The sequence below is a fragment of the Triticum dicoccoides genome, chromosome 4B, assembly GCF_002162155.2.
Source record: "Triticum dicoccoides isolate Atlit2015 ecotype Zavitan chromosome 4B, WEW_v2.0, whole genome shotgun sequence".
Taxonomy (NCBI): Eukaryota; Viridiplantae; Streptophyta; class Magnoliopsida; order Poales; family Poaceae; genus Triticum; species Triticum dicoccoides.
The window spans coordinates 361,316,421-361,325,124 of record NC_041387.1 but is presented as its reverse complement, the minus strand read 5'-3'; positions in this window follow the sequence as shown (position 1 = coordinate 361,325,124).

Sequence of the window (8,704 nt, the reverse complement as noted above, 5' to 3'; positions counted from 1 at the left end):
CCACGCCCGCATCCCCCTCCGCCTACTTCCGCCGCCTCCGGCGACCCGGACCCCGTCTAGCCCCGCCACCGCCGAAGCCCCACCGGGGACCGCCTCGCCGGCTCCTCGTCGGGCCCCCCTCCGCCACGCCGGCGCGGGATCGGGCGGGCGCCCACGCCCGCGTCCCCCTGGGTTGCGCCCGAACGGGCCACCCCGCACGCCCGCACGCCCGTTTGGCCCCCTGGGGCCTATGACATTGGGGCCCCACCCCCCACAGAACTTTTAAATAAAAAGAAAAGGAAAACGAGATTTATATAAATAAAAAAAATGAATAAAAACTAATTAATTAATTAGTTAATCAATTAATTAAGTAAATAATTAATCTAATTAATCCTGGTTAATTAACCTAATAACTAATTAACCTAATTAACTACTGTTAATTAAACTTAATTAGGTTAATTAGTTAACAGTGTATGACGAACGGGACCCACCTGTCAGGGTTGACTCAGTCAACCCCCTGTTGACTGCTGACGTCAGCATGACATCATGCTGACATCATAAATACATTTTTTCGAATTAATTAAATAAATAATTAAATTCCAAAATTGTTAAAATCTTTTAAAAATCATATCTTTTAATCCGTAACTCGGATTAAAATATTTTCAACATGAAAGTTGCTCAGAACGACGAGACGAATCCGGAAACGCAACCCGTTCGTCCGCCACACACCCCTAACCTATCAAACTCGCAACTTTCCCCCTCCGGCTCCTCTGCCCGAAAACACGAAACACCGGGAATACTTTCCCGGATGTTTTCCCCCCTTCACCGGTATCACCTACTACCGCGTTAGGGCACACCGAACACCGCGTATTGCCTTGTTATATTTTGTGATGCTTTGTTTGCTCTGTATTCATTATTTCTTCCCCCTCTTCTCTCCGGTAGACTACGAGACCGACGCTGCTGCTGACCAGTTCGACTACGGAGTTGACGACCCCTCTCTCTTGCCAGAGCAACCAGGCAAGCCCCCCCCTTGATCACCAGATATCGCCTATTCTACTCTATACTGCTTGCATTAGAGTAGTGTAGCATGTTACTGCTTTCGTTAATCCTATTCTGATGCATAGCCTGACATTGTCGCTACATCTGTTGATACCTTACCTGCAATCCTATATGCTTAGTATAGGATGCTAGTTTATCATCATTGGCCCTACATTCTTGTCAGTCTGCCTTGCTATACTATCGGGCCGTGATCACTTGGGAGGTGATCACGGGCATATACTATATACTTTACACTGTTACATTACTGGTGATACTGTTTGGAGATGGGGGCTGAAGGGGCAGGTGGCTCCATCCAGGTAGAGGTGGGCCTGAGTTCCCGACGGCCCCCGACTGTTACTTTGTGGCAGAGCGACAGGGCAGGTTGAGACCACCTAGGAGACAGGTGGGTCTGGCCTTGTTCGGCATTCGCGGATACTTAACACGCTTAACGAGATCTTGGTATTTGATCTGAGTCTGGCTACGAGCCTATACGCACTAACCATCTACGTGGGAGTAGTTATGGGTATCCTGACGTCGTGGTATCAGCCGAAGCACTTCAGACGTCAGCGACGGAGCGGCGCGCGCCGAATTGGACTGGAACGCCACTAGGCTAGGTCTGCTTTCGGCCGCGTACGCAACGTGCAGGTGTGCTATGGGCGATGGGCCCAGACCCCTGTGCGCTTAGGTTTAGACCGGCGTGCTGGCCTCTCTGTTGAGCCTAGGTGGGGCTGCGACGTGTTGATCTTCCGAGGCCGGGCATGACCCAGGAAAGTGTGTCCGGCCAAATGGGATCGAGCGTGTTGGGTTATGTGGTGCACCCCTGCAGGGAAGTTTAATCTATTCGAATAGCCATGATCTTCGGTAACAGGACGACTTGGAGTTGTACCTTGACCTTATGACAACTAGAACCGGATACTTAGTAAAACACACCCTTCCAAGTTCCACAGACAACCCGGTGATTGCTTTTCTACAGGGAGACGAGAGGAGGATCGCCGGGTAGGGTTATGCTATGCGTTGCTACTGGAGATGCTACTTGGAGATGCTACTTGGAGGACTTCAATCTACTCTCTTCTACATGCTGCAAGACGGAGGCTGCCAGAAGCGTAGTCTTCGACAGGATTAGCTCTGCCCCTCTTATTCTGGCATTCTACAGTTCAGTCCACTGATATGGCCTCCTTACACATATACCCATGCATATGTAGTGTAGTTCCTTGCTTGCGAGTACTTTGGATGAATACTCACGGTTGCTTTCTCCCCCCTTTTTCCCCTTTCCTTTCTTTCTGGTTGTCGCAACCAGATGCTGGAGCCCTGGAGCCAGACGCCACCGTCGACGACGACTACTACCCCGGAGGTGCCTACTACTACGTGCAGGCCGCTGACGACGACCTGGAGTAGTTTAGGAGGATCCCAGGCAGGAGGCCTGCGCCTCTTTCGATCTGTATCCCAGTTTGTGCTAGCCTTCTTAAGGCAAACTTGTTTAACTTATGTCTGTACTCAGATATTGTTGCTTCCGCTGACTCGTCTATGATCGAGCACTTGTATTCGAGCCCTCGAGGCCCCTGGCTTGTATTATGATGCTTGTATGACTTATTTATGTTTTAGAGTTGTGTTGTGATATCTTCCCGTGAGTCCCTGATCTTGATCGTACACGTTTGCGTGCATGATTAGTGTACAATTGAATCGGGGGCGTCACAACTCGCAATAGAACAAAGGTGTTTCCTAAAGCGGATAGGCCACCCTGCCGCCCTCGATGAGGCCGCTCGAACTGTTGAGCGGACTGGAAACAGAACAAGGGCGTTGCCAACAGCGGAGGGTCCCATCGCGTGTAGGTTTTCCATACCAAGGGTGAGACCTTTCGAGGGGAATAACTTAGATAAACGAAATTAGCCCAAATTTTGCATGACTTAGCTCTTCGTGGCCACAGGGTGGCTGTCGAGGCTACGGACGGCACCAGAGGGCGCCTAATCGACGTCGCCCTCTCCCTTCGGGCTATCTCCATGAAAGAGTCGACACGTCGGCTCCAAAACCATATTTTGACAACTCGCGCCCCCTACCTGCGCGCCAAGGATGTTGGTGGAAAACGACACCTATGGGATCACTGGAATCGCTACTACGGTCGGCAGGCGCGAGGTTATGGAAAGAGTGGGTCTAGGAGTCAGCACAAAGATCGTTTACCCAGGTTCGGGCCGCAAGGATGCGTAATACCCTAGTCCTGCTTTGGTGTATAATTTGAGTGTTCTTGAGTTCTTGAACTAGCTATGGTGCGTGGCTTTTTCCAAAGATCGGAATCCCCTCTTAGTGTGCCTCGGGCCTCCTTTTATAGAAAAAGGGGACGCCACAGTGGCACACAGGAGGTGGAAAGTGTATATAGTGTACAAGCTTATCGCCTGACATCACAGGGCAAAACGCATTAAATGCGCTACTTAGGTGTCCTCTTGCTTTATCGGGGATGGCAACGAAGCCCGTCCCATCCATCGGCGCTTCGCCTTGCTTCGACACGCGTCCATGCCAACGAGGTGTGCAACGCCATGTAAACTGGCAGGCTGCTGAGCTGGTGCGGTGGCAGTCTTCTCGAAGATCTACATGCTCCCACACATGTTCTTGTTGAGTCGGTCTAGCGGCCGCACGTTGCCATGCAGGTGCTCGCCTAGCTGGCTGAGCTGGCAGCTATATGGGAACGGCGGTGGAGTTTTGGCAGATGTGGGCCTAGCAGTGGCCCCACTGACGTCCCCGGCAAGGGTCTTGCTGAGTCCCAGCAAGGGTCTTGTCGTGACATCGCAGTCGTCCCCAGCAGGGATCTTGTCGGAGGTCTCATGGATTTCCTCGGCAAGGATCTTGCCGAGGATCGTCGTCTTCTAGTCCTCATTTGATCTTCTGTGCTTTTGATCTTCACTAAGATCTGCATGCCACCATGGAGGTGCCTCCCGAGCCTTGCTTCCAATGTGGTCGATGGCGTTGGAACCCTTGGGCTCAAGGGTGGTGCACTCTACTAGCGCTGGGCAAGTTGCCCTGGCAAGACTCTTGCCGGGACTGTGGAGGCGGCCCCGGCTAGGGTCTTGCCGCGAGAGTATTCCTCGCCCTCTTGCTTTTTATGTCTGTGGTCTTGGCATTGCTTTGATTGTCTTGCGCCTTTGGCTTCCCTCCTCTGCCCTGCTAAGTGTGGCCATGGGCGCGGCTCTGACTTCCCGTGCACGAGTAAAGGGGTACAAAAGAGAGCTCCTAATTTTGTACACCGACACAGGGGGACATCGGCGGCACGAACGATAGCTTGAGCGCTCTCGGCGTTTGCAGTCGCTGTCGTAGCAGAAGCTGCAGCCGTCTCGGTTGCTGCAGCTGCCCTGTCGGCTGCCGCAGATGCCCTCTCGGTGAAGGCGGCCACGCTCAATGCGTATGCGTTGGCACTCATGGCGTAGGCAGTCACGCTCTCGGCGCAGGCGGTGGCGCTCGGGTGGGAGGGCGCGGCCATCGTACAGGCCTTCACGAATCGTTTCCATGGCGTCATCTTTGCAAGAAGGGGGTGTATGAATGGGGATCAAGATTTGTGGATTCGGGGGTTGCCGGCACTGGAGCAGACGAGCCAGCGATGCTTAAGGAGGAAGACTTAAATAGACCCAGAAATTTTCATCGCAAACAATTCCTACAAAACAGTTGTGTGCGATGTTGTAGATAGTTTTTATTAGCTGTGAAAGAAGAATTTGGAGTAATGTGGCAACGGATGGTATTTTAAATGTACGAGAAAACTTGTAGTGCTAATATAACTGTCATGTCAAATGTTGGAAAATTTCAGGGGTCATTTGACATTTTAAGACATTTTAGTGATTTTCTCTCCATTTAATGACCATAATTGAAATTTGAACTACATGTACATGCAACAGCTAACCATAACGGTTTGAAAAGCCATATTTTGTGTACCTCTGTGCGATTTAATTCCATGTGCAGTAAATTGGAAGGAATTTTCAAACATATTGGTCTAAAGGCTATCACACAATGAAGCATGGAGTGCCTCGGCGTTTAAATTCCAAAAATATTAAAAAAAAGATCATAAACACATGAAACCTTGGTTGATGTAATGTCATTCCACCAAGATGATGTGGTAAAAAATTTGGCATGTTTGATGAAAGGTTGGACACACACCCCTCACAAACCGGAGCAACTCACTAGAAGGCTCGTGGTTCCGAGAGGCAACAATGCATGTTTGATGACGAACGGGAGATAGCTTCCTCTTACGACCTTGAAAAAATTTCTACGTGTAACGTGCACTAATACAACTGTCATATGAAAAATTGGAAAACTTCAAGGGTCAGTTGACCTTTTGAAGACATTTAAGTGATTCTCTAGCCATTTAATGATCGTAATTCAAATTTGAACTACATCTACATGCAACGGCTAACCATAATAGTTTGAAAAATCATATTTGTGTACTTGTGTTTGAATTAATTCCAAAAATTAAAAGGAATTTTTAAACATATTGGTCTCAAGGCATGGACACATGCATGGAGTGCCATGGCATTTTAATTCCAAAAAATTAAAAATGATCAGAAAAACATGAAACCTTGCTTGATGTAATGTCATGCCACCAACATGATGTGGTAAAAAAATATCATGTTTGACGAAAGTTTCGATACACACCCCGCACAAACCGGAGCAACTCACTAGAAGGCTCATGGTTCCATGAGGGAACAATGCATGTTTGATGACGAACGGGAGATAGCTTCCTCTTATGGCCTTCAATTTTTTTTCAATGTGTAACGTGCACTAATACAACTATCATGTAAAAATTTGGAAAATTTCAGGGGTCATTTGACCTGTTGAAGACATTTAAGTGATTTTCTAGCCATTTCATGACCGTAATTCAAATTAGAACTACATGTACATGCAACGGCTAATCATAACGGTTTGAAAAATCATATTTGTGTATTTGTGTGCGAGTCAACTCCATGTGCAGCAAATTAGAAGGAATTTTCAAACATATTGGTCTCACGGCATGGACACTACATGATTGTTGCATTATGGCATTTTAATTCCAAAAAATTTAAAAATGATCAGAAAAACATGAAACCTTGCTTGATGTAATGTCATGCCACCAAGATGATGTGGTAAAAAATTGTCCTGTTTGACGAAAGTTCGGACACACACCCCTCACAAACCGGAGCAACTCACTAGAAGGCTTGTGGTTCTGAGAGGGAACAATGAATGTTTGATAAAGAAGGGGAGATAGCTTCCTCTTACGGCCTTCAAAAAATTTCTACGTGTAACATGCACTAATACAACTGCCATGTCAAAATTTGGAAAATTTCAAGGGTCATTTGACCTTTTGAGGACATTTAAGTGATTTTCTAGCCATTTAATGACCGTAATTCAAATTAGAACTACATGTACATGCAAAGGCTAACCATAACGGTTTGAAAAATCATATTTGTGTACTTCCGTGCGAGTTAATTCCATGTGCAGTAAATTCGAAGGAATTTTCAAACATATTTGTCTCACGGCATGGACACATGCATGGAGTGCCATGGCATTTTAATTCCAAAAAATTTGAAAATGATCACAAAAACAATAAACCTTGCTTGATGTAATGTCATACCACCAAGATGATGTGCTAACGAAATTGGCCTGCTTGACGAAAGTTTGGACACACACCCCTCAGAAACCAGAGGAAATCACTAGAAGGCTCGTGGTTCCGAGAGGGAACAATGCATGTTTGATGACGAAAGAGAGATAGCTTCATCTCACGGACTTCAAAAATATTCTATGTGGAACGTGCACTAATACAACTGTCATGTCAAAATTTGGATAATTTCAAGGGGCGTTTGAATGTTTGAAGACATTTAAGTGTTTTTGTAGCCATTTAATGACCGTAATTCAAATTAGAACTACATGTACATGCAACGGCTAACCATAATGGTTTGAAAAATCATATTTTTGTACTTATGTGCGAGTTAATTCCATCTTCAGTAAATTAGAAGGAATTTTCAAACATATTGGTCTCACTACATGGACACATGCATAGAGTGCCATGGCATTTTAATTCCAAAAAGTTAAAAAATGATCAGAAAAACATGGAACCTCGCTTGATTAAATGTCATGCCACCAAGATGATGTCGTAAAAAAATTGGCCTGATTGACAGAAGTTTGGACACACACCCCTCACAAATCGGATCAACTCACTAGAAGGCTCGTGGTTCCGAGAGGGAACAATGCATGTTTGATGACAAACGGGAGATAGCTTCCTCTCACGGACATAAAATATTTGCTATGTGTACCGGTCACTAATACAACTGTCATGTAAAAATTTGGAAATTTTCAAGGGTCATTTGACCTTTTGAAGACATTTAAGTGTTTTTCTAGCCATTTAATGACCGTAATTCAAATTAGAACTACATGTACATGCAACAGCTAACCATAACGGTTTGAAAAATATATTTGTGTACTTATGTGCGAGTTAATTCCATGTGCAGTGAAGGAATTTTCAAACATATTGGTCTCACGACATGGACACATGCATCGAGTGCCATGGCATTTTAATTCCAAAAAATTAAAAATGGTCAGAAAAACATGAAACCTTGCTTGATGTAATGTCATGCCACCAAGATGATGTGGTAAAAAAATATCATGTTTGACGAAAGTTTCGATACACACCCCACACAAACCGGAGCAACTCACTAGAAGGCTCATGGTTCCATGAGGGAACAATGCATGTTTGTTGACGAACGGGAGATAGCTTCCTCTTATGGCCTTCAAATTTTTTTCAATGTGTAACGTGCACTAATACAACTATCATGTGAAAATTTGGAAAATTCTAGGGGTCATTTAACCTGTTGAAGACATTTAAGTGATTTTCTAGCCATTTCATGACCGTAATTCAAATTAGAACTACATGTACATGCAACGGCTAATCATAACGGTTTGAAAAATCATATTTGTGTATTTGTGTGTGAGTCAATTCCATGTGCAGCAAATTAGAAGGAATTTTCAAACATATTGGTCTCACGGCATGGACACTACATGATTGTTGTGTTACGGCATTTTAATTCCAAAAAATTAAAAAATGATCAGAAAAACATGAAACCTTGCTTGATGTAATGTCATGCCACCAATATGATGCTGACGGCGTTCTGGGAATGAGGGTCCCCAGACTTGCCTGCCTGCGGCCTGCGGTGTGGCTCAAGAAGTGGTCTAGTACGGCCCATCACCATCAACCCAAGTTCAAGACCTTTGCGAGGGGCCAAGCCTCGCAGGGCGGATGACACAGGGCCTCCTCAGGGCAGCCTCATCAGGCAGGCTCGCGAGGAGGCAGAGAGATCAAGGCAAGGAGTACCTCGCGAGGTGCTCGTGACACAAGTCGTGACGATCAAGACCCGGCGGGAGCCAGCCTGCGTAGTGTCCTCGTTTCCTTTTTGGTGCACAGGGGGCAAGCACAGGCGCGGAGTACCAAGGCATCAAGAAAATGTTTCCATATCGGTGCAACGAGACCAAGACCAGTAGAGTGGCAGGACGGAGGTCACCGTGGAGCCCAGGACGGCGTCATCACCACTGCCTTTGGCAGTCGAAGACCACCTTTAGTCAGGATAGCTTGTACTAGTTGTCCCCTTCCAAAATGGTCGTTGTTGGCTCCCTTCCCGCTCAATATTGGGAAGAGGACCATGGCCTCTATAAATAGAGATAGCCGCGCAATAGAGATAGACGG